This window comes from Polistes fuscatus, unplaced genomic scaffold (genome assembly GCF_010416935.1).
Source record: "Polistes fuscatus isolate 324 unplaced genomic scaffold, CU_Pfus_HIC Scaffold6, whole genome shotgun sequence".
Lineage (NCBI taxonomy): Eukaryota > Metazoa > Arthropoda > Insecta > Hymenoptera > Vespidae > Polistes > Polistes fuscatus.
The window spans coordinates 9,054,639-9,080,080 of record NW_025113140.1 but is presented as its reverse complement, the minus strand read 5'-3'; the positions used below and the strand labels follow the sequence as shown (position 1 = coordinate 9,080,080).

The 25,442-nt window shown below is 32.1% G+C and overlaps 1 protein-coding gene and 1 long non-coding RNA gene across 8 annotated transcripts in view; both read left to right on the top strand.

Annotated features, from left to right (window-relative positions):
* Positions 1–25,442, top strand: part of LOC122522906 (synaptotagmin-7) — a 148,593-nt gene that overhangs the window by 96,510 nt on the left and 26,641 nt on the right. The window lies entirely within an intron of this gene.
* LOC122522907 lies at positions 9,708–11,396 on the top strand. The gene is made up of 3 exons (XR_006305200.1): positions 9,708–9,748; positions 9,949–10,113; positions 10,386–11,396. It is a non-coding gene; the product is annotated as an uncharacterized LOC122522907 (long non-coding RNA).

Genomic DNA, 25,442 nt, shown 5'->3' with positions numbered 1-25,442 from the left:
TATCTTTTTTTTTTTCGGAGTTAATAGTAGCATTTTTAATAATCCTAATTTATCTCGCATTCAAATTTATATACCTTTCGCGTACACACACACACACACACATACAGAGACACAAATATTACACGAGTGTGACTCTTTTTCATATATATACGTTTTCTTTGAATATAGAAAGAAATTACATTATCATACTGGCAAAAAGAAACGTTAGCTACGACACCAGGAACCAAATGAGAGTCGAGTTTTCATGCAGATCCCAACCCATAGTTGATCCTATTTTCTTCTTATCTCAAAACTCGCAGATTAACGTTGGGTAATACGTGACTTTTAAGAGAAAACGTATTTTTAAGTGGCCACTTACGTTATAAATTCCGTACGAACTTTCCAATGAAATTTCTACGATTCACATCTGATGCATTTTATTTCTGAACGATTAATTTATTATTGAAACATCCGAGTATGAAAACGTATTTAATATTTTCCAATGAAATTTTCAAATGTTACGTACGTCCAGATCAAAATAATCTTAAACGTTTTTTTTCTTCGCAAATATATTGTCAAAATTTGAATTAAACAAAAACACACGAAAAAATATAATACAAAACACGAGATGCGAACAATTTTTGTCATACGTGTTATTATTGCGTTAGAAAATTATTATTAAAACTGTTGATGCGAATATTTAGGGGAGAAATATTTCAAAAATTTCTGTCATCGTGTTTGATCGTAGAAAAAAAAACTCCAAAAGATATATTATTATTATTATTATTATTATTACGCAAGTATTGATTACATTTAATAATCTTGACCTATCATAATTATCTATTAATTTGTTTCAGTTCGAACAATATTAATAATAATAATAATAACAATAATAATAATAATAATAGTAATCATCGTACTTTTTATTTATAATTTTTTTTCTTTCTTTTATATATTTATACCGCAGGTAGACCTATTACAAACAGCACAAAAATTTTCTGATCTCTTTACGGTTGTTTAAAGCAAACGTGCGTGGCAACGGCCAGAGCGTGAAGCTTTAACGTCGTAAAAGGGGAAAATCCAAAGTGAAAGAAAGAGAGTGAGTAACTGAGAGAGAGAGAGAGAGAGAGGGAGAGGGAGAGGGTTAGAAATAAATCGTTTCCCCTTCCCGTTTGTGAAAATGACTGACACGACATCGGGGGCAGAAGTGGAAGAACACTTTTCTCATAAAGTGTTCTTTCCGAGATTAACTTTGAGTTACAAAGTCGATGACTAGAAGAGGAAAGTGACGAAAGGGGGTGGGGGTAGGGGGAGAGGATCGGCTATGAAATCGATTGATTTTAATCGTGCGTGTTCGATGTTCTACCTACGTGATATTTATCTACGTTTATAGATAATTTCGTTTCATCCTCCTGTGATTATCTGTTTTTTGTTCTCTTCTTCTTCTTCTTCTACTTCTTATCGAAGATAAAAGAATAAGAAAAAGAAGACGCAAAAAAAGGTAGATCTTTTTATATAAGGAAAAAAGGGGGATTAATCGTTTGCCAGGAAAAGTGTGTGCATGTGCGTGTGTACGTGTGATTAGAAAATAATAAATTTTGAATTTAATCGACTTACGAGTCGACGATATCGCTTTCGTGTTTACTACACTATTTATTAGAAGTTCTAATTAAATAGAGAGCTTTTAGGAGCTTTCGTTGTACCTTGTTACGTCACATCAGATTTCTCTGGTCCTGTTTAATAATGCAATTTCAATTAGCTTAGGTAGTACTCTAAGGAGACGGTCACGCATTTGGTTTACTATCTCTCAGGTGTGTTCACCTCTCAGGTGTGGAAAATCACACACTGATTTTTCTTATTTTCTTTTCCTTTTTCTTTTCTTTTCTTTTGTTTCTCTCATAAAGTGGTATTCTATTTCCGTCATCTTAATTAATGAACTGAATTACAAAAGGATCGATTGTTCGCGTGATACTTCGGTCATATTATTTATAATATCTTCGTTCAATTTGTTTGAGAAAATGTTGTTCTACGGTTTGTTGTTTTTTTTTGGTTAATTAATCGACACTTCAAAATGTATAACGTTTTTTTATTTAATAATCATTTTATTAGGTCACGATTATATCTATCTTCTTCTTCTTCTTCTTTTCTTTTTTTGTTTTTGACTTTTTTTTTATCTTCAAGAGATAATTTATAATATAATATGAAATTTTATTCGCGATTACGAATTACGGGAATGTTTGTTTAAAAAAAAGGAAAAAATGAATACGTGTGCGATGTTAAACGAAAATTCTATTAACGACAGTCGGTAAAATAGGAACACACGGATATGGAATATTGTCGGTAAATCTTTGAAGTTAAAAGTACCGCCATCCAACGAGAAAATAACGATTCTACGTTATATTAATATTATTATCTCTTTGTTTTTCTCGATTGCGCGCGTTAAAATTGATAATATGCAAATTAAACGCGAGCACGCGATACTTTATTTGTTATACAGTTTTTTTTTTAAATTAATTTCAATCGGGTCAATTTTATTTCACGAATAAAATCATTTCATTTCCAACGGAACGAGGGAAAAAAAAAGACTTGAAGTGGACGAATTGCATTAAAAAAAAAAAAAAAACTGACAGTAAAAGAAAAAAAAGAAACCAAATCGTAAATAAATTCAAATAATAATTTTATTAAACTTGTAACAAAGTTCGCCAGACTTTTCTTATGAATAAATGCATTTAATCGTCTTTCGAGATTACTTTTTTTCTTTTTTTTTTATTCTTTACACGAATCGTAACATTCGGAAAATTGTTACGAGCTACGAAATAAGCCGATGCAATTGCTTGTTATGCACTTTACCCAAGCAGAACTCGGACATCAATTCTACCCTTTTTTTTTTTTTCTTTTTCCGCATACAAAATTTTGCATTGGTATAGTAAGTGGTACGGGAGACGGGGAAGGGGTAGGGAAAAGAACGAAAGTTTAACAGCAAATAGAAAACGAAATGCTCAACTTCGGACCTTCGAAAGCTGACCTAAATATCCTCGTAAAATGTAGGAAGGCGGCGAAAATGGAAGGGGAAGGGGAAGGGGAAGGGGAAGGGATGGTAATGGGGGTGGTACGGAATAATAATAAACAAAAAAGAAAAAAAAAATGGAAAATGAAGAAAATTCCTAACTCTCTGATATTTTCGAAATTAAAAACTAAAAGTGGAAACTTTTTATGCATCATCCAGCAACAGCAGCAGCAGCAGCAGCAGCACTAGCATCAGCACACGTTTTCACCTACTCTTTTTTTCACGCTTCAATAAAGAACGAGCAAGCAAGCAAGCAAGCAAGCAAGAAAACCTTAAACATAAAACCAGACTTGTTTCCATTCACGAATCATCGATTGGTTTCCGATGAATAACGTCCTTGAACGAGCGTGACATTGAAATAGACACATCTTCGTGGATGATGCAAAATAATTTTTTTAATCTTCATTCTTCCTTTTTCTTCTTCCTCTTCTTCTTCTTTATTATTTTTTTTTCTTTTTTGCGATTAAGGCTAACGAGTTTCCTCGACCTGACTCATCTTGAAGAGACATATGAAACATTATTTTTTCCCGGAAAAGAAAAACGAAAAAAAAGAAAAAACGAATTACTTATTAGTCATTTTAATTCTATTATCAATAATATGTATGATCCTTTTTTATTATTTTTTTTAATTGATTATCTATCGGAAATCAATTATATTATCATCATCGTCAAAATAATACGTTAATTTCTTTCTTCTTTTTTTTTCTTTTTCATTTTTCCACGCTTTTATAATATTTATTATTTTTTTCTTTTTTTTTTATCTCGTAATATTATTACAGATTACAGATAATAAGATAACTTCGTTGAAAGAATGAGTTTGTAACGAGCGCACAATATGCGTGCCACAGGGCTTGGCATAATATAATATATTCCTTTTTTTTCTATTTTCTTTCCTAATAATTTTTCTTTGCTAGTGCAATTTTTGTTTTTTTTTTCTTTTTTTTCTCTCTATTTAATTGAACATAATCGTATATGCGCACACGTATAAATAATGATTTACATGAATGGTATACGTACGTACACAAAAACATACATACGTGAATTGTTAAGGATAGATACACACACACACACACACATGCAACACACATTCGTTCGGGACGATATAATCTGCAGGATATTGTGGTGTACACACACCGGTGGCCGATGACAGATGATATACGACACTGTGGCCGGCACGTTGCCACTGATAACGCGTTATCGTACTCGTCCTTCGATTTCGTTCACTATCCCGGCCTTGTAATATTTTTCTTCTTTTATTTTTTATTTTTTTATCTTTTTTTTTTCCAAATGAATTTATATTCGTTGTTTCTCTCTAGTACGTTAAACAAAAAATTACCCTTTGGATTTATCCTCTCTCTCTCTCTTTCTCTCTCTTTTTTTTTCAAAAATTTAGACCCCATGAAAACCATCGAAATATAAATCACTCATTTAAACTTAAATATCAATTCCTTCGTGTTTAATTCGAATAAAACCAATAACGTTAGTTTAATAATACAAAGGAAAAAGAAACAAAATTATAAAATTATAAAAAATGTAAATAACAAACGGTACGTGCACTTATCGGTTATCGTTTTATCAATCATTCGCATCGTGATAAAAAATACGTTCGATCGGTAGGAAAGAAAAAGAAAAAAAAAATTATTAAATTTTTCAAATCTAACTCACACACACAAACACACACATAAGTGTAATCAAAACTTTACCCACTTTTGAACGAGTCAGAAGGTTGCTGCTCAGCAGTCTCCCAAGCAATTCTCTTCAACGTCATTCGCTAAAAGAGAAACGAGCCGACTAATTAATATACCTGTATCGTATTTAACAATACGTGGCCCCAATTTCTTCCTACCCCCGTTTCTTTTTTCCTCCCTGTTTCTTTTTGTTTCCCCCGTCTATCTTTCTCTTACAATTTCTTTCTTTCTTTTATTATTATATATTTTTTTCTTTTTTTTTACTGTCTTTCCATCCTACCTACCACTCCCCCTTCTCCACTTCCTTGTAATTCTCCCCACCAACCCTTGACACTCGTTTCTTTTTTTTTTTCCCTTTCGCGTTAGTTCGAGGCTTTGCAGTAACAGCAGCAGCAGCAGCAGTCAAGGTACAAGTAATTGAAACGATGCTCTATCATAGCGAACGTCCTACTTATAAGTACGATGATGTTTCACGCCTTGAGGCCATTTTTTCGTATTAAAAGTAAAAATGAGAACGGAGATCTTCAAGTCAATTTAAAATATATCTCTTCGATATCTACTTCTTATTCTTGTTCTTGTTCTTGTTCTTGTTCTTCTTCTTCTTTCTAATATTCTTATATTTTTCTTATTTTTTATATTCTTTTTCATATCACCGTACCCTTTCATCATTTTTCTTTTTCTTATTTTTATTCTTCTTTTAACAAACGTTTAACATATATACACGTAATACCGTGCATCGTGTTGACGTCAGATAATAAAACGTGTATTCGCACGTGTTCTCTCGGCTTTTACGTATTAGTTGTACATTTTCTTTCTGTTTGTTGTTTACGTTACAACGACACGTATAGTAGTTTGATTTACCTTGAAACATTCGTTTAAACTCTTTGAATCATTCTTTGACAGATACTCGCAACACCAACACCAACACCAATAGCATTTCTAAAACGAGTCAATCGTTAAATACGAGTCCCTTTTTTGTATTTTTTTGTTTTTGTTTACGCAAGAGAACAATTTTTTCGGACTGAAATGACGAATGGTATCTATTCTTTTCTACAAAATTCTTCAATAATTAGATAAATTATACGAGGAGAGATTAAATCACGTTAATTTTTATTCTATTTTTGAAGTTATACTTTTTTTGGCGCGTTGGGGAAAATGTAATGGGGAGTGGATTTTGTTCCGAGCGTCTGGAAAAACGACACCATGAAGTTTGTCGGTATTTACGACGCGCGGCAAAGCGATTTCAAGTATACGGCATGAAGTTGTCTTCTTTTCTTCTTCCCCCCTTTTTTTCTCAAGCGGGTCACCCATCCAAATACTCATCGTACTCAGCGCTGCTTTACTTAAATGATCGAAGTGGGAACTAATACTATCACCGTGCCATGTCTGTTAACGCGTGAAATAATTCAATATATCTCTCTTATATTTAGTGTGGACTGATATCTATATTTTGATATTTTCTTTTTCTTTTTTTATTCTTTCTTATATATATATAATAATAATTATTTATTTTTTTAAGTTATTTTTTTTCTTTGAAGTTTTTTTTTGAAGTTATTTTTGAGGTTATTGAGGTTATGTTCGTTTTGGTACGGCAAAGAAGTATAACTTCTTACGTGCGTATTTTATTCTTTCTTATATATACATAATAATAATTATTTTTTTCTTTTAAGTTATTTCTTTTCTTTGAAGTTTTTTTTTTTGAAGTTATTTTTGAGGTTATTGAGGTTATATTCGTTTTGGTACGGCAAAGAAGTATAACTTCTTACGTGCGTACATAAGTACACACACCATATGTTTTTTTCCTCCTTCTACTGTTGGAACAATTTATTGCATTAATTTTATATACGAGCGTACCTGTATAATATTTAACAATATATACATATGCAAATGATTGTAATTTAATGAGAATATTTCTTCAAATATTTCTAACGAATATTTAAATCAAATCTATCGACGACTTGTAAATATCAAATTATTGATTATCGAAATCGAATGTTATTCGTTGATTGGCAATATTAAGGGAAAACGCGTGTGCAGAGAGAGGATTCGATATTGAAAATGTATTGTATTTCGATACGATACGAAAGAGCACAGCAACAGCAGCAATAATCGTTCGTTACGAATAAACCCGGCCCGAACTAATTCCGAGTGAGGGGGGAGGGGATTCATCATCGGGAAAAGGGTTTGCCCATTTTCACGATAATTATTGGACTATGTTTAAAAAAAAAAAAAAGAAAAATAAAGAAAAAAAGGTCGAACGAACACGATAAATTTCGAACTCGAATCACTTTTTTTTCTCTCTTTTTATCTTTTTTTTGTTTATCAGTTGTACTCGTGATTTAGGAATGTTCACGGTTAATGATACACGCGTATCAATTGAACGACAAATAAATCGTTCGAGATAACGAGATCGTCGTGAAAATTTGGTCGAATAAATCAAATGGCAAAAAGATAGCGTTTGTGTGTGTCTGTGTGTGTGAGAGAGAGAGAGAGAGAGAGAATTTCGCGTAGGTGTGTTGCACATGCGGGTGTGTTTATTGTTCGATAAGAGCGTACGAAATAGATGTCATTTCATACCTAGATCCCATAATTTTCATGACAAACAAATTCTCGTTGCGTGTTTTCTCTTTCGTGCAATGATCAAGCTTCTGCAAAGTGTTTCATTTAAATTCCACGAGAAGATATATATATATATATATAGATAGATAATATATCGAGGTTAAAAGCACTTCTGCAAATTATAGAGAAAGTTTAAAACGAGTCCTCTCGGTCGAGTATGTTAAAACTAAATGAATGATATTTCAGAATCAACGATCATTTAATTAGATTATTTTTTCAATAGTAATCACTCACGAGATAATTAATTAAACGGTTATTCGATATCATTTTTTAATTATAATATAACTACGATTAAACATAGTTCTGTGATTATTAATTATCATCAATTAATGTCTAATTATACTTGATGGTAATTAATGAGTCGTCGTCGTTGAAGAGAAAAGTAACGTCGGCTGTCCCTGTCAGGACGTTAAAATAAAAAACGTTAGGGTGGTGGTATCTGGAAATGGGGATGATAGGTGGCACACAAGTTAGGCAATTTATTATATAAGAAGGGTTTGGGAAAAATATTGATTTTTATATTTTTTAAAATATTTAAGATATTATTTTCGCGTGCCAGTTGTTTGACGAATAATTGGTCCAGGTTCAAGCCCAAGTTCAGGCCCAGGTCCAGTACAGTTTGTTCATTCGTTCGACCACGTTTTAATTCCATGGATCTTGGACTCAACGTCCATTTATTCGTCTCGTCGACAATCCTTCCTAGCTTACGATGAAAATAGTAACGGTCTGGTTAATACGTTGAAAAATATATAATCTCCAAGTCACCATCGCGAATTAACCTCCGACATTTAACTCAGACCAACCCCAACCCAACCCAACCCATCATTACTTTATTATCTAACAATGAACTCAAAGTTTAACACCAACAACTAACTTATCTTTCTCTTGTTTACTCTGTTTACGTAGATCTTAATAAAATGGTAACTTAATCTCTAATGAGATTATCATTATCCCGCTTTCAAGATTTCCTTCTATTAAAAGTGAATAATTTATTTGTATACCTTTTGGTTCTTGTTACTTAACCAGTGTTATTAAATGTAATTAGAAAATATTTCTGTTACTTTGAATTTATTTCGTATATATTACATTATTATTAGAATCGAAGAAAAAGGTACCAATAATCGTCTACCCAGTGATCAAATATAACAAATAAGAGTACTCGTCCTAGATCTTAGGTGAGTTAAAAATAAATTTGAGAAGAAAATGAGGAAGTAAAAGAAAAAACTTTCCAAATTCAATTCTAACGTATTACATTATTATTAGAATCGAAGAAAAAGGTACCAATAATCGTCTACCCAGTGATCAAATATAACAAATAAGAGTACTCGTCCTAGATCTTAGGTGAGTTAAAAATAAATTTGAGAAGAAAATAAGGAAGTAAAAGAAAAAACTTTCCAAATTCAATTCTAACGTATTACATTATTATTAAAATCGAAGAAAAAGGTACCAATAATCGTCTACCCAGTGATCAAATATAACAAATAAGAGTACTCGTCCTAGATCTTAGGTGAGTTAAAAATAAATTTGAAAAGAAAATGAGGAAGTAAAAGAAAAAAACCTTCCAAATTCAATTCTAATGTATTACATTATTATTAGAATCGAAGAAAAAGGTACCAATAATCGTCTACCCAGTGATCAAATATTATAACAAATAACACAATAGTCGTCATTTTAGACGAAGGTCTAGGTTTTAGGTGCGTTAACAAAAATAAATTTGAAAAAGAAGAAACCATATTCTAAATCAAACGTGAACATATTAAATACGTTGGTTATTCGTATAGATTTGGAAAGAAAAGGTGTTCATCAGATTGGTTTGTCATAGTGATTTCTTTAGTGGGCACCAAGGTGGCGCCAATGTGTCGAAACCAGGAAAGTACTACCTACCATACTACTACTACTACACTAATACACTACCAACCAACCAGTTAGTCGCGTGCGCGCGTTAGATACCTTTAAAAGAGAGAAAGCTAGCAGAGAAGGTGAGAGAGAAAGCGAACGAGTTTCAGTCAGTGATGCGACTCCGGTACGGTCAGACGCAACGGCAGACGGTTCTGGCCTTGTGCCGGGCTCAGGCGTGTCTCGCCTTTACTCGCTCAAAACGCTGACACAACGGGTTGCTTTATTCAACAGGACGCAACAGGACGCAACAGTTTTTTTTCTTTCCTTCTTTCCTTCCTTCCTTCCTTCCTTCCTTTTCCCTCCCTATTTTCTTCCTCCATCTCTTATTCTCTCTCATTTTTTCTCTTTCTATCTATCTTTCTGATTCAATTCTGTCTCATACTTTTTAATTTCAGAATCTTTTAAATATCTTCTTCTTCTTCTTCTTCTTCTGCTTCAGTGTGATTTTGTTTGTATTTTGTTTTTATTTGTATCGTATGTTACATATACATGTAGGGTGAGTTACACGAATAATAATTGTTATTACATTAGAAAGAATACTTTGTTGTTTTAAAAGGAAATTCAAAATTATCTCGAAGAAAATTGTTGACGTTAATTTTTGGTAATTATACATCGAATCGGGGCTTGTTTGTTTGTTTTGTTTTTGTTCGATTAATTTGGTTATAATATATAAATGATATTACTATTTTATTATAGGAGAGGGGTATTGATTGTCTCGAGAGTTACGTGAGTTTCTATTACTCGTAGTATTGTTCGTGTTCTATTCGTGATCGAAAAGTTATAACCACCTGTGTCACACCGAGCTATCTACTACTGCAGATCATTTCATTTAACGTTGGAGAAGAAACCTTTGAGTTGAGGGTAAAGTAAATTCGACGAAATTTTTCTAAAATCATATCTGAATATCTTCTTCTTCTTCTTCTTCTTCTTTCTTTTATCCTTTCTTTTGTTCTTTTTATTATTATATTTGTGCACGTTGTTGTTTCGAAATTTTGTAAAATTTCTTCACAACGTCGTACGATCGATACTGCTTTTGAAATTGAAAAACCCTTTTGAGAACATTGATGGAAAATTGGATTGAATAATTTGTATTATATCTTTGAGTGATTATACGTTTGAAATTATTTTTACAGGAATATACAACCGAGAGAGAGAGATAGAGAGAGAAAGAAAATTTCGTTGTAAATAAAATGGATTCATTCTTATATTCTATAGTTTCACAATGGACTCTGCCACGAGTAAACTGACAAAAGTTCATTAAGTAAATGAAATTAAATCGATCGAAGGAAGGAATCGACATTTACATATTTCTCATTATTATTATTATTATTATTATTATTATTATTATTATTATTATTATTATTATTATTATTATACAAAGTAATAAGTATAATTATCTTTTATGAATGAATTGTACGGAAGAATACACATCGTCATTATTTTTAATCATATTTCCAATCCCCGTAAATGTCAACGAACAAATCATACTTAACGTTTTAAACAAAGTTTAAAATTAATTTTCATTCAACCGGTAATACATAATATCAATTGCAATAATATTAGATTTTACTAACAATGATTAGATTGGATAAATCATTTGAAAAAAAACGATCATTTCTAAACGAAATTCATATTCAAATTTTCTACGTAAAATTTTAAATTCGAAACTATCGATGATAGAAATTTTCGAAGAAAAATACGTAACGAAGATCTCGATTTTTTCTAAAACACACACACACACACACCTAATAACGCTGGTAAGGGGTCGAAAGTAAATGGGGTAGAATAATAATGAGAGAGAGAGAGAGAGAGGGTTAATAAAATGTTGCGTTGATGATAGTATCATCTAGGTTGATGTTAGCATAACGTTGTTCTTATCTGATACGTTATAAATGATCGAACTGACTATGTGTACGTATATATGTATGTAATCTGTATAATTAAACGTAGTAACACGCGTTGCATGTGCTTTTAAACATCGCATATATATATTATTATTATTATTATTATTATTATATTCTTTTTTTTTCTTAAAGGTCAGGGTGGCTTAAAATACGTTGAACAATAAACTGCTAACTTACACGACGACGGTCACGGAATTTCACTCTAGCGGGTTTCTATTCACAGAACGTTAGTAAAATAGAGATGGATGAAGAGAAAGAGAGCGGAAAAGGGAGGGGGGCAGGGCTTGGTAGAAGGGTGAAACGGGAGGGGGGGGTTGATAGTAACAGGTGGGTCAGGAGTGTCGCCTCGTTGTCTCGAGGAAAATCCCAGCACGCCGACTCATGAGAAACCTAACGATTCTTTTTTCAGCAATACAACGAAAATATGTGTTCTCTGTGTGTGTGTGTCTGTGTGTGTGTGTATACGCTTGCGTTGCCAACCTTTTCATTTTCTTTTCCTTTTTCTTCTTCTTCTTTTTCTCCTCTCATTGTCTATTGTTTTATTCGTTCTAGTTGGTAGCTAGTTTCAGTAAAAGCATTGCATTGTATATTACGTAGACCCTTTATCCCTTGTAGCACTCGCGGATGCCTTAGCCCTTAGGATAAATAAATAAGAAACGAAAGTAGGAATAAAAATAAATAAAACAGTCGTAGATATGTATATTTATTTTCAATAAATATAAATTGGCGCGTACGTGTCTATTTTTACGGGTTATACGGTGGGGGTGGGAAAGGGGGCACGGGGGCAAGCAAGGGGAAAGGTTCATATAAAACTCGAGTACTCAAAACCAAAGGCCAGGTTTTTAAAGGTAATCGATAGTTTTTATCGCAATAGACGATGCTTCTAGGTTTCGTTAGACTTTTGTTACCAGAATCAGGGGGGAGGGGGTTGTGGGGAAGGGGATTCGGTGGATAGAATAGACTTTTCAAGTTGATCCGTTTACGGATCATCTTTTGCGATATGATCGGTTCATCTTCTTAATCTTTTTTTTATTCGAACGAATAAATGGTAAAACACAGATAAAACTGATCGTTTGTGGATTCATCGATAATTGTATTAAACGTTATTATTAATTAATTACGATTAAAGGGTTACGGGATATTTGATTTCTTAATTTGTTTCGTTTTGTTTTTTGTTTTGTTTTGTTTTGTTTTCAATACTAATATCTATTAACGTTAACTAATCTATTAATTATTTTGTTAACTATATAATTTTGTTAACTATAACTATATTAATTAATCTATTAATTGTTTTGTTTTTTGTTTTGTTTTGTTTTCAATACTAATATCTATTAACGTTAACTAATCTAATTATTTTGTTAACTATATAATTTTGTTAACTATAACTATATTAATTAATCTATTAATTGTTTTGTTTTTTGTTTTGTTTTGTTTTCAATACTAATCTATTAACGTGTTACAATTTCGAGGGGGGGTTTTCCATCTCTCTCTCTCTCTCTCTCTCTCTCTCTCTCTCTCTGTCCTGTCGTTTCTTTTTACTTTTTTCTTTTTTCTTTTGTTCCTTTTCTTCTTCTGAACGCATGCATCGGAGGACAAAAATCTACGAAAGTGTCCCCCTAGTTTTCCTTTCACCTAGCAGCCATGTTCACACCGTTTTTTACCCTCCCTTCTCTCGTCCTTCCTTTCGTCCGTCCCTTTTTGCCATAACCGAGAAATCGATGTTCCCTTGGGTTTTCCTCTACCCACCCTCCAAAAAAAAATAAGAAAAAAAGTTAAAACGACCACGATTATTATAATAATCGTGATAAAGAGAGAGAAAGAGAGAGAGAGAGAGAGAAAACCTTTTGACATATTCGACCACATCGATTTTTTTTTTTTTTTTAATCAACATTTTCATCATCACCATCATCATCATAATCATCATCCCTTATTACCACCACCCTTATCCCTTATCCTACGTTTCTTGATTTATTCGAGAATATATTTAACCTTAACGTATATCCCGCGCATTATTTAATTAATCTCGATTAAAAGTTAGATCACTCAAAGGGGATGGATAGATGGGTGGTGGTGGTGGTGGCGGTGGTGGTCGTCATTTGAATTGCTGATAAATGCAACTCGTGTTGAATTTAAAAATAAAACTAAAAAGAAGAAAAAAAAAATAAACTACTTTCCCAACGAATTTATCCTCGAATAGTATAATCATTGGATATTATAAGACCCCTTCCCCCCCTTCCCCCACTCCTCCTCCTCTTCCTCCATCTCCTCTCAATATTCTTCCCACCACTTTTCCTTCATTGAAAATTCTATTTCTTTCGTGAATAGGCATTCCAATAAGTAAGAGGTACTTGGCAAACGTTAATACCTTCATTCTATTCTACGACTCTTGCCAACGGTGAACTTAACTCGTTAAATCTACTACAACTTTTCTAACTTCCCCTTCCCTCCCTTGCCCCCACTCCTCTCTCTTTCCTCCTCCTTCTCTCCTCTTCTACTTCGTTGTATCGGTTTCGGGTAAGAGTTGAGTTTTATTTTATTCTTTTTCTCTTTTTTTTTTATTTTTTATTTTGTTATACCCACTACGGGGGCAGATATTCTTTCTTTTTTCACGATTATAATAAAATTCGGATTATTTCGTATCGACTAATGTCAATCCTTTTTTCCTTTTTTTATTTGAACGATTAATTTTCAATGATACTCAATTTATTTCTCATAGATAATGTGATTAAACATAAATTGAAGATTATGAAATATTATATCTGCGAGCATAATAAATGTTTCCGAATAATATAATAATTTATTTCTACGTGGACATCTCACAAATTAGATTCTTTAAGTTTTTTTTTTTTATTTGTTTAGGAAAGTATCGAAATATAATTTAGAACGGGGTGGGTGGTGGGGAGGTGGGGTTAGAAAAGTTGCCTCAAATAGATCGATGAAGTTTAGATGAAATTTACTTGTACATAATATAAGCTAATTATTTTTCGAACAAAAATCTAAAACGTTTCGGAAAATGTCAAACAATTTCGCATGAACCAGAAAGAGAATGAGAAAGGGAAAGAGAAAGATGGTTAGTTTGAAAATTTATCGATAAATGTATGGAGAACAATGTAATAATGTAAGCATGGTGGGTAAAACGGCAAATGTAGGATAAGGTTTGCGTCTGCGAAAGGAAGTTACTCCGCGAAAATCAATAAACCGTCGATGCACGTGGAAAATATCTTTAGAGGCGACAGTTATACGACAAGATGGCGGATGAACTAGGCAGACCAAGCAAGCAAGCAAGCAAGCAAGCAAGCAAGAACGCAGTCAGGCGAAATATGATCGATGAGCTAATCGACCGTTCCAAGTTATTGTAGTATCTTTTAAGAAGTTAACAAATACACCGTTAGCAATTTAACGACGATAACAAAATATATATGTAAACAATTAATCCAGTAATTAAAAAATAATTATTTTCCCTCGCCTTTTTTTCTTTTTTTTTTGTTTCTTATTGGAAAACGTTAGTTAGATCAACAATTTGTAATTATATCGATAATAATTTGGCAACACACAGGTCTTCGTGGCTCAAGTGGTAGAGCGTTCTTTCGGTATGCGAAAGATCCTGGGTTCGAATCCCCGGGCTCTCGATTTGTTAAACAATTGAAACTCGAATTTATTAGGAGAGTTCTTCGAACGAACAAATGCGTCAGGGTTGCGTCACTAAATAAATTGGCAACATTATTGTTGGATTGTTTATTGTGGCGATGAGAGGGGGGGGAAAGGTTGGCTCCTTTTTTAAATATGTTTAAAATAATTACATCGAAAATATTCCCTGAAAATTTTGTAAAGGTCTCCGACGTTTCTAATGAAAAAAACGAAAAAAGAAAACAATTCTACTTACGTTAGATCAACTTATTCGAATAGATGGGATTTTGGAAATGTTGAAAGAAAAAAAAACAAAAGAATCCTTTTAACTGGACATCAGAGGTGATTGCTGTTGTACGGGAAGAACGCAAAAAAAGATTTCGTTAAAGTTGAAACAAAAATATTTCAAACTGTAGTATTCACCGTAACACCATGTTCCGCTATGGCGCAAAGCTTTTAAAAAAGAATCGGATGAATATTATGTCAAAGAGAATGAAAAAAACGATGAAGAAAATCTAGACAAACGTATTTCGGATGGAGAGGGGGGGGTTTGGGTTGGGTTGAGTTGGGTTTTGGATTAAAGCAGCGTTGGCAAATAGTAGCAGAGAATAAAGATCGCAAAAAGGTTGTTGGGTGGGGTGCCTGGGCGTTGTACATCAACGTCGTTGTCCTAGTTGGTTATACGAATAACTTGGACTTTGAATATTCATGTGTAAAAGGACTGAAAACGAAACGACAAAGCCAGACAGTCAACACGCACGCACAACACACACACATGCACATTTTAGTTCTTCCATTTACTCTTATTTTTTTTCCTACTACGACACTGGATAGATCGTGGTATCTCAAAACCGAATGAAAACATAAATATGTATGCTCGTGAACGTAAATTCTTAGTAGATTAAGCCGACAATTCTAATCTGACAAAATATTCAGGCGCTTTCACACGCGCACACAGAAATATTAGAAAACTTTTACATTCTAATGATTCCAGTTAACGATTATTGTTAATTTCACTTTAGTTCTTAATTCGAAGTATTATTACTTTTCAAGGAACGAACTTTATTAGATAATTCTTCGTGTAGTATCTTATTTTATTTCAGAAAAATTAATTGGATCCTTCTTGAACCCGCGGAGGATCAAAAGAGATCAAGGTTTTAACCATATAAAACACAATTCTAGATTATTTATTTTTTTTTTTTTTGACTAAGATATGAGAAGGGAAAAAACAAATAATTGAATGCTCGCTTTTTCGTTTATTCGTTTGAGATCGAGAATCGCTTTTTTATTTTTTAAAAGAAAAATAGATCAAAGTTCTCGTACCTTTTTTTCTTTTTTTTCTTTTTTTAATTTAGTACAGACGATAATAGAAGTTAATTTAAATTCGATCATGAAAAGAAGTCATAAGACTAATTATTATTTCTTTTTCCCTTTTTTCATCTTCCTTTCATTCTTCTTCTTCTTTTTCGAATGAAAATATAGAAAAAGAAGAAGAATTAAAGGAGAGAGAGGAAAAAAAAAGTAAAAAAAAATCACTTGTCTCTGCGATAAATCGTACTAAGTTAACTTACCTTCGAGCAAAATGCTTCGCAAAAAGCAAACCCCTCTTTTTAAATTACGTCTCTGCTGTTCACGTAATTTCCACCGTCCTCTTTCCATATTTCCAACCTTCTTCTTCCTCCTCCTCCTTCTCCTCTTTTTCTTCCTTTGCTTCGTTGCTTTACATAGTCTTTGTAAGAGTGATATTGTCATGAGCTTCTTTGCATCGTCACGTTTTTATAGATAAAATCCGTTTCGTTCAAGCTTAATTACGCTGCTCGTATCATATCGATGGGAGGAAGGGTTTTACTTGAAAAGTTCCTCATAATGTCATCGACGATATGTGTTCCTCCCCCTTTCCCCCCCTTTCCCCCTTTCCTCCTCCAACTTCTCCCCCCTGCCCCTCTCTTTCTCCGTGTGCGTCTTTTTCATCTTTCAACGCACCTTCAATCAATTCTATTTTTGGTTCACTCTCACTCGCAGGTTTAAACGTTATCTCATCATCGTGATCATGATCATCATTATCATTATTATTATGATCATGATCATTATCATCGTCGGAATCGTTTGATGTTAATTATTTCCACCGATCTGAAAATAACTTTTGTTTAACCTTTGCCCTCTGTTATACGGATCGATCTAAGAAAATAAATGAAAAAATGAAAAAAAAGAAAGAAAATTACGTATACGTAATATTAGGAAAAAAAGGGAACGAAATAAATTTTTCTTCTACGATGAATTAGCACACACACACACATACACATACGCATAGAAAAATAATCCAATTCAACACACACAAGAAAGAAAGAAAGGAAGAAAGGTTTTCTTTACTTTGAAAAGCAAACTAAACTAGCCCAGACTACTACTCGTTTCGTCTAACACACACGCACATGTACACATACACACGGTTAGATTTATACTTACGTGCAATACGCACACATCACGGTTTAAATGGGCAACCTTGTAGAAATACACTCGAATAGTAAGGGAATGGGGTTTTAGGACCAGAAGGAAAGATTGGATGATCTTTAAAATTGAATGTAATCCTCTCGAGACCGAATAGTTCTATACTTGTAGAGAAACGATCTGTTTGTCAATGAAAAATGTATTCTTTTGTAATAGAATATTTATCGATGAATAACAAATATATCTTTACAATAAAATAAGAATAATAAATGATTTATGCATTTAACGGATACGTTTAAATATTCAATGAAATTGTATTAAATTACGTGTGAGGTTCAGGTGGTTTTAAATCGAAAATTTATTACGATGTGTAGATTAGATATTTTTCATTATTATTATTATTATAATATCATATACCAGTATAATATATAATACGAATGAATAATAACAGTGATTAATAAAAAGTAAATATAATCTTATTTGAAAAGATAAAATCGTATTGTGTATGTGTGTGTCTGTGTTTTAGTTACTTGCATCAGAAAATTCTTATTATTATTATTATTATAAAGATAAAAGTAACTTTAATAACAGTCTAAAAGATTTTACCGAGATAATAGTACGGCATTTATGAGAATGCACGTTTGTTAGTGGAACCTGTTGCCTATGTTTCGAATTTACCTATGATATATTCCATTTTACCAAGAGACTAATCTCGTTACAAGCTCACGTTCACGCGAAATATTCAAACAAAACGCTATTTCAGAGATCCGTATCCAAGATCTACAAATCTGAATATTAATACTCTTTTCCCTCCACAACGTATCGGTTAAACAAACACGAAATACAATTTCCATTATATGCGTTACACCATTTTTAATCTACCATAACCAATTATTATTTTCTTTATTTCCGATCTTACACTTTTCGTGTTAAAACATTGAAAAAAGAATTATTTATCGACGAACGAATAACGAACAAGATCGGCATAGTAAATTCAACGTGTTCTCGTTTATGAATGAAATCATCAAAAAATGAAGGACGGAAGAGGAGGGTGAGGGGGGTAGAATATGAAACAAAATAAGTTGGATTCGTGAGATTCTTATCAACGAGGAACACCCTAAGGGAATTCTGTGTGTGTGTGTGTCGCACTTTTATTTTTTACCTTCGAACTCGTATCCCGAACAAAAAGGCCATAGGGTAGGTTTTGAATTCTGTCAACGTCAGTCAACTCTTTCATAGATACGACAATTAATTCGATCATCTTTTTGTATTTATTTATTTATTTTTCTTTTTTTTTTCTTTTTAAATAATAATAATTTTTGCTTTTTTTTACTCGATAAAATTATATTGAACTCATTAATAAAATGCATGTTTTTTTTTTATTTTGTAGACGTAAAAAAATAATATCATAACTTGTTGATATTTATTAATATTTTCATCGGTAATTATATATACGCGTATTATATTAACAATATTATGATATTAAATAATTATATTTTCTTTCGTCGTATGTTACGGAAGCGGGTGGAGGGGGGGTGGTTATTATCGATTATTCGACTCTATTTATTAATACTTATTACGGATAACGAAAGATTACATTACGCGATTGATATTCGTTTTCAAAAATCTTTCAAGTTTTACGATACTCGGGTGAATATTTATGGGAAAAACAGAAATAAAGTTTTACGAACGTAGGAAGGGGCGAGGGGATGGGGGCTTAGTTCAAAGTTGTACGTAAATTTTTCATACTACACGAGTAAAAGTATTAATCAAAAAACGATAGTAAATAATGTAACGAATGAAATTCGAGAGAATTGTTGTATGGAAAAAAAAAAGTAAAAAAAGAAATATAAAAATATTGATATTTTTCCAATTGATCAACGTCGTAGGAAAAAAAAAAAAAGGGAAAAGAATAAAAGTTCGATAAAGCAATTAAAAAAAAGAACCGGATTTTCTACGTGAAATTATTTTCTTTTTTTATTCTCGATTAGTTTAGTCAATCGTATACGTTCGATTGCATTTTATTTTGTTAAGAGATTTCTGATTGTGAAAATGAACGATGATTGATAGTTTTGTTAGGTGAAATCGATTGGCAAGTGCACGTTTAGTTCATTATTATTCGTTTCGCGTAGGTGGGGTGTTCACTTCTGATTTACATTATCTCTCGTTTGTCGAAATGGGGGATGTAATACAGGTAATAAAATTGTTTTCCAAAGAAATATCAGGGGCCGAGCCAAAAGTTCGTGTGTTTATCGTGTTACGAAGTTTACTTCGAAACTGCATAATGCTAATTGTTTTCTTTTGTAAAATTTTCTTTGAAAATGTTAAATTAAAAAAGAAAAAAAATATAAGAAAACGTACGAACACTTGTGGTTCACATTAATATTCGTTACGTTGGGATAACGTGTCTATACATATATTAGTATAATAATAACAATTTAATTTATATATATTGCAACTAACTTATCACGATAGAAGTATACCTCAATGATAATAATGATGATAAATTATTTTTTGATTTATTTTTCCTTCTTCTCTCGAATACATTTGAGAAGACACTTCTAACAACGAAGAAACTTATATTAACTATATATATGACAGAGAAGTTAATTCATCTCTTTTTTATCTTATCTTATCGTATCGTTAGTAAAACGTCAATTTCAATGTAAAACTGTGTCAAAGTATTTCGCATAAGTTATGACAGGTTTCTCGCGATATGTCACAGAACCGACACGGTCGAACGATTTTCATCTTGTTACACAGTCCTACTTAATTTTCCACAAGATTTCCTACACATTTCTATGGACGAACGAACACGCGTATTATATCTATCCCATATACATTTGATATTACGATCGTAGATATTACCAGTTCTAATATAATACTTCAAATTATACGAAATTTTCTATCGAAATGGGGAGACAAACATTTGACCTGGTCCATTTGTCAGTCTTCGTCGTATTCATTTTAACGTTCACAAATACATTGCAAATTTTTATTCCTCTTTTTTTTTTTTTATATTTTTCTTCTCAAACAAAATTGATCCCAGCTAAAAAGGAAACGTAATTTCATTCTGGGAATCACTTTGATAGGTTTTTTTTTAATATATTTTTCCTTTTTTTTTTCAAAAAACGGTTAACAATTTCACTGTTAACCCATTGTTTAGTATTTCGAAACGAACGCTAGTTCAGACCAGAGTATTCGAACCAGGACAATGTGCATTGTGTCAGAGTTTATGAAAGATTTTCCACCCTTTATGTTTCTCTCTCTCTCTCTCTCTCTCTCTCTCTCTCTTTGGTTCTTCAAGCACGTACAAACGTTAACAAACAAAACGATAGAAATGAGTTTGCGTATAACGAAGATCATTCATTAAAAATCCTTAAACCGATTTCTCGTTTTCTTTCATTCCGTTATCCTATTAATTTGTTAAACATTTTCGTCTGGATGAACGCGAAAGGAAATAAAGAGAAACAAAATATACGAATTGATCGAAATAATATAAAGTTAACGAGCAACCAATTATCTCGACATTGTTGAAGATATTCTATTACTAGAGTAGTTGTTGTACACGTACAATAATTCTCGAGTAACACTCGTTCAATATTTCTGTTTAACGTGTATATGTGTATGTGTGTGTGTGTTCTAATAAAAAGGGATTAGCTTTAAACTGTTAAACGGCGAAGGTAGAATGAATAAAATGAAGTTTACCATGATGTTCATTCATTTGCCACGCGTTCGAAATTAATTCCTTCTCGTTCAAATCATTCTTGATTCGTTAATTATTATCATTTCTACGATTATAATTCAACGGACTGTGTCAACTGACGATAAGAAATTCAAAATAACGAACAAATTTAAAATAGAAAAAAAAATAATAATAATGAAAAAAAAAAGAAAAACTAAACAAGGAATGAATGATCGAAACAATTCGAAGGTTGCACCGATTACATCAAACATTTACATTTCTCGTCTGTCGTGAATTCGTGGCAGTAAAATCCCGAGTAACAAACTGACGAATCACTTTAAAGTCAATGAAATACCGGACCTATGTTGTAAAGTCAAATAGAATCGTTGGCTTCTCCAGTTAGTACACGTTATACTGTGAAATGAGGAAAGGAAACCTGTTGCTCTTTCTCTCTCTCTTTCATATTCTATAGTATCTATCCATCTATCCGTCTTCTTTTAACTTGAGGATGTATCGAATAAAAAGCACAAAAGGTCGAGAGCATCCTCGTTTATTTTCGTTCATTAACGAGTCACGGTACGACGATCATTTACTTTATTAAAACATTTGATGTTACGCGTGTGGAACCCCTCCCCATAATAATAATAGTAATAATATAATTATAGTATCGATTTTTCTCTCCTCGAACCAACCCCTCGATAAAATATTTCACGAAGTTAGTCTCATTAGACCCTTTCTCATTAGACCAAACTTTATGTATTTACCTTATTAATAAATAATATGCTTTCGCGAAGAGTCGTGTTACTTTGATTGCGAACATATATTTGAAGTTATACTTCTTTTGGCGCGTTTGGGAAAATGTAATGGGGAATGATTTTGTTCCGAGCGTCTGGAAAAACGACACCATGAAGTTTGTCAGTATTTACGACGCGCGACAAAGCGATTTCAAATTTACGGCGTGAAGTTGTCTTCTCTTCTTCTTCTTCCCCTTTTTTTCTCAAGCGGGTCACCCATCCAAATACTAATCGTATTCAGCGCTGCTTTACTTAAATGATCGAAGCGAGAACTAATGCTGTAACCGCGCCATGGCTGTTAACGCGTGAAATAATTCGATATATCTCTCTTATATTTAGTGTGGACTGATATCTATATTTTGATATTTTCTTTTCCTTTTTTTTTATTCTTTTTTATATATATAATAATTATTATTTTTTTTTTAAGTTATTTGTTTTCTTTGAAGTTTTTTTTGAAGTTATTTTTGAGGTTATTGAGGTTATGTTCGTTTTGGTACGGCAAAGAAGTATAACTTCTTACGTGCATACATAAGTATACACACCAGTTGTTTTTTTTTTAAGTTATTTTTTTCTTTGAAGTTTTTTTTTGAAGTTATTTTTGAGGTTATTGAGGTTATGTTCGTTTTGGTACGGCAAAGAAGTATAACTTCTTACGTGCGTACATAAGTATACACACCAGTTCTTTTCCTTTATTTTTCTTTTTTTTTTGTTCAAGTTTTCCTTGCAAAAAGAGAGACCCACGATAATAAATGTTCAATTTTTTATAATTGATGTTTACGATACTCGGAAACAAAACGCGTTACGATTACAAAAATAATGAGACGATTAAAAATTACGCGTGTATAAATTATTTAGGTTTCGTGACTGTTACGGTATTCGTGTTCATTCAATTTTTCTTTTTTTACTTTTGTTTAAGTAAACTTGAAATAATATGAAAGGGAAGGTTGCTTCTACTCGTATCTTCTATTTTACATCTTTATTTCTATCTAAAGTAAGAATAGAAGGCACACATACAGAGGCAGATAACGTTTACGAGGATGAATTTAATTTCGTGGTTTCTTTGATAACGAGCATAATTAATCTCAACTGTTATGGTAAGGCGTTGAAATTAGTTCGACAATTATCCTTGAATTTACGCCTAACTTAATCGGTTAAAGGTACTTCAAAATTTAATTAATTACACGGTATTAATCGAATCGTTCGATAAATCGATCAAGAGAGAGAGAGAGAGAGAGAGAAAGAGAATCTTGAACGTTAATTGACAATCTTTTTCAATTATCTAATCTGTATCTTAAGTTTATTCTTCTATAATATATCAATCTATTATGATTTATTAAACAAACTTACAATTCAAGAGTTTCTTTTCGTTCTGAAATCTGTCTCGTAAATTCAAGAAATTAGAACAAATATAATAGATTTAAAATCATTTGACTGCTGTCTCGAACATGAATAAGATTCTAGAACACTCTAGTATTTGCGTTGTCTATTTAGGTCCTACAATTTATAGACTACGATAATCTAACTTGTTCCAGATACGTTGGGAGATATTAATTTTCCTATTAACGATGAAACATCAAGGGATTCGTGTCCAATTAATCGATATACACTCTGATAAAGATTCTTCCTTACGAAACAATAAATAAACTAATGTATTATATTATATTTCATTATATTAACTAACAAATCGATAATGCATAACGAGATCGTTAAATGATAAATAAAAAAAAACAACTGTCTAAAACGTTAATTGTAAAAGAGAGAGAAAGATAATACAAAATAATTCAATGAATATTAAAGAAATAAAAGCAAATAAAAAAACAACCCACGATGATAATTGAAAGAAAAAAGATAGGAGAGTGGGGGGTGTGCGGACGAATGTCGGTCGATTATTATTAACCTTATTGTTAAAAATTTGTTCGTATTACCATGCAAGGGGTCGGCTGGGGGGGAGGGGGGAGGTGGTTGCGGTAGGATCGATAAATTAGGATGAACAAAAAGAGATTGCTCGGTCGAAAATTCACGCTCGAGATATGATTGGGATATTTCGTAATATGTTCTGACAGAGGGACAACTACGCACATGGAATATTCGTTCTTTCTCGGGAAGAGAGACAAAACGAAATGAAACAGAGAGAGATTCAAAGAGAGAGAGAGAGAGAGAGAGAAATACAGTATATAAAGTTGACAAGACCCGGACTACGAGCTTGCTGGTGCTGGTGGTTCTAGTTGGTTGTGGTGGTGGTGATAGTAGTGGTGTGGTGGTAGTAGTGGTGGTGGTGGTGGTAGCTGGGATCGATCCAAACCCCCCTCATCTTCCCTAGCATCCTCTCTCACCCCCCTCTCTCACCCCCCTCTCTTTCAGTCTCTCTCATCGTTCCGTTTCACTCACCACCGGCACTTCCTCATCTACTCTCTTCGTATCTCTCATTCTCTTTCAGACACAGTTTAAAATCCTGTAACATGAAGAACAATCTTAACCATATTCTTTGACTTCCCTACCAGTTTACACGCGTACACGTTAATGTACATTGAGTTTGAGTAAAACATTAGAACGGAATAGGATAATGCTTTGGGTGGTTTGTAACTCAAAGGTTTCTTTTATGATTTTGATCATCACTATTATCGTGAATATCTTATTTTATATATTAATATGAAAAACAGAATTATTTATCTTTACTTTTTTGTATACTAATCTTGTATTTTAATATTATATTTAATTTGATATTATATTATAACACATTGAAGTGATTCGTTCGAGGTTTCTTTTATGATTTTGATCATCACTATTATCATGAATATCTTATTTTATATGTTAGTATGAAAAACAGAATTATTTATCTTTACTTTTTTGTATATTAATCTTGTATTTTAATATTATATTTAATTTTATATTATATTATAACACATTGAAGTGATTCGTTCGAGGTTTCTTTTATGATTTTGATCATCACTATTATCATGAATATCTTATTTTATATGTTAGTATGAAAAACAGAATTATTTATCTTTACTTTTTTGTATACTAATCTTGTATTTTAATATTATATTTAAGTTTATATTATATTATAACACATTGAAGTGATTCGTTCGAGGTTTCTTTTATGATTTTGATCATCACTATTATCGTGAATATCTTATTTTATATATAATATGAAAAACAGAATTATTTATCTTTACTTTTTTGTATATTAATCTTGTATTTTAATATTATATTTAATTTTATATTATATAACACATTGAAGTGATTCGTTCGAGGTTTCTTTTATGATTTTGATCATCACTATTATCATGAATATCTTATTTTATATATTAATATGAAAAACAGAATTATTTATCTTTACTTTTTTGTATACTAATCTTGTATTTTAATATTATATTTTACGGGTTATAACACACACACACACACACACATTGAAGTGATTGAAGTTCGAGAAACGTTTTTATTTTAACCTATCGAATAAAAGATATTTTTATTTTCACTTTTTATCTTTTACTAGTCATCCTTGTTCCTTGGCAAGTTCCCTGCTGGCTGGCTTGCATCTAGGTAAATTAATTTCATCGAGAGTATCAAAAAGGGAATTGAATAGAAAGCTTCCAATTGTTTTTCTTTTTTTTTTTTTGCTCTCTTCTTGTTCTTATTCCAGAAAGTAAGGAATGTCGGTGTAATCTAAAGTTAACGCGAACGAACGTCGGCCTGTTGCTTTTTAAACGGCTTTCTCGATGATACATCGAACGT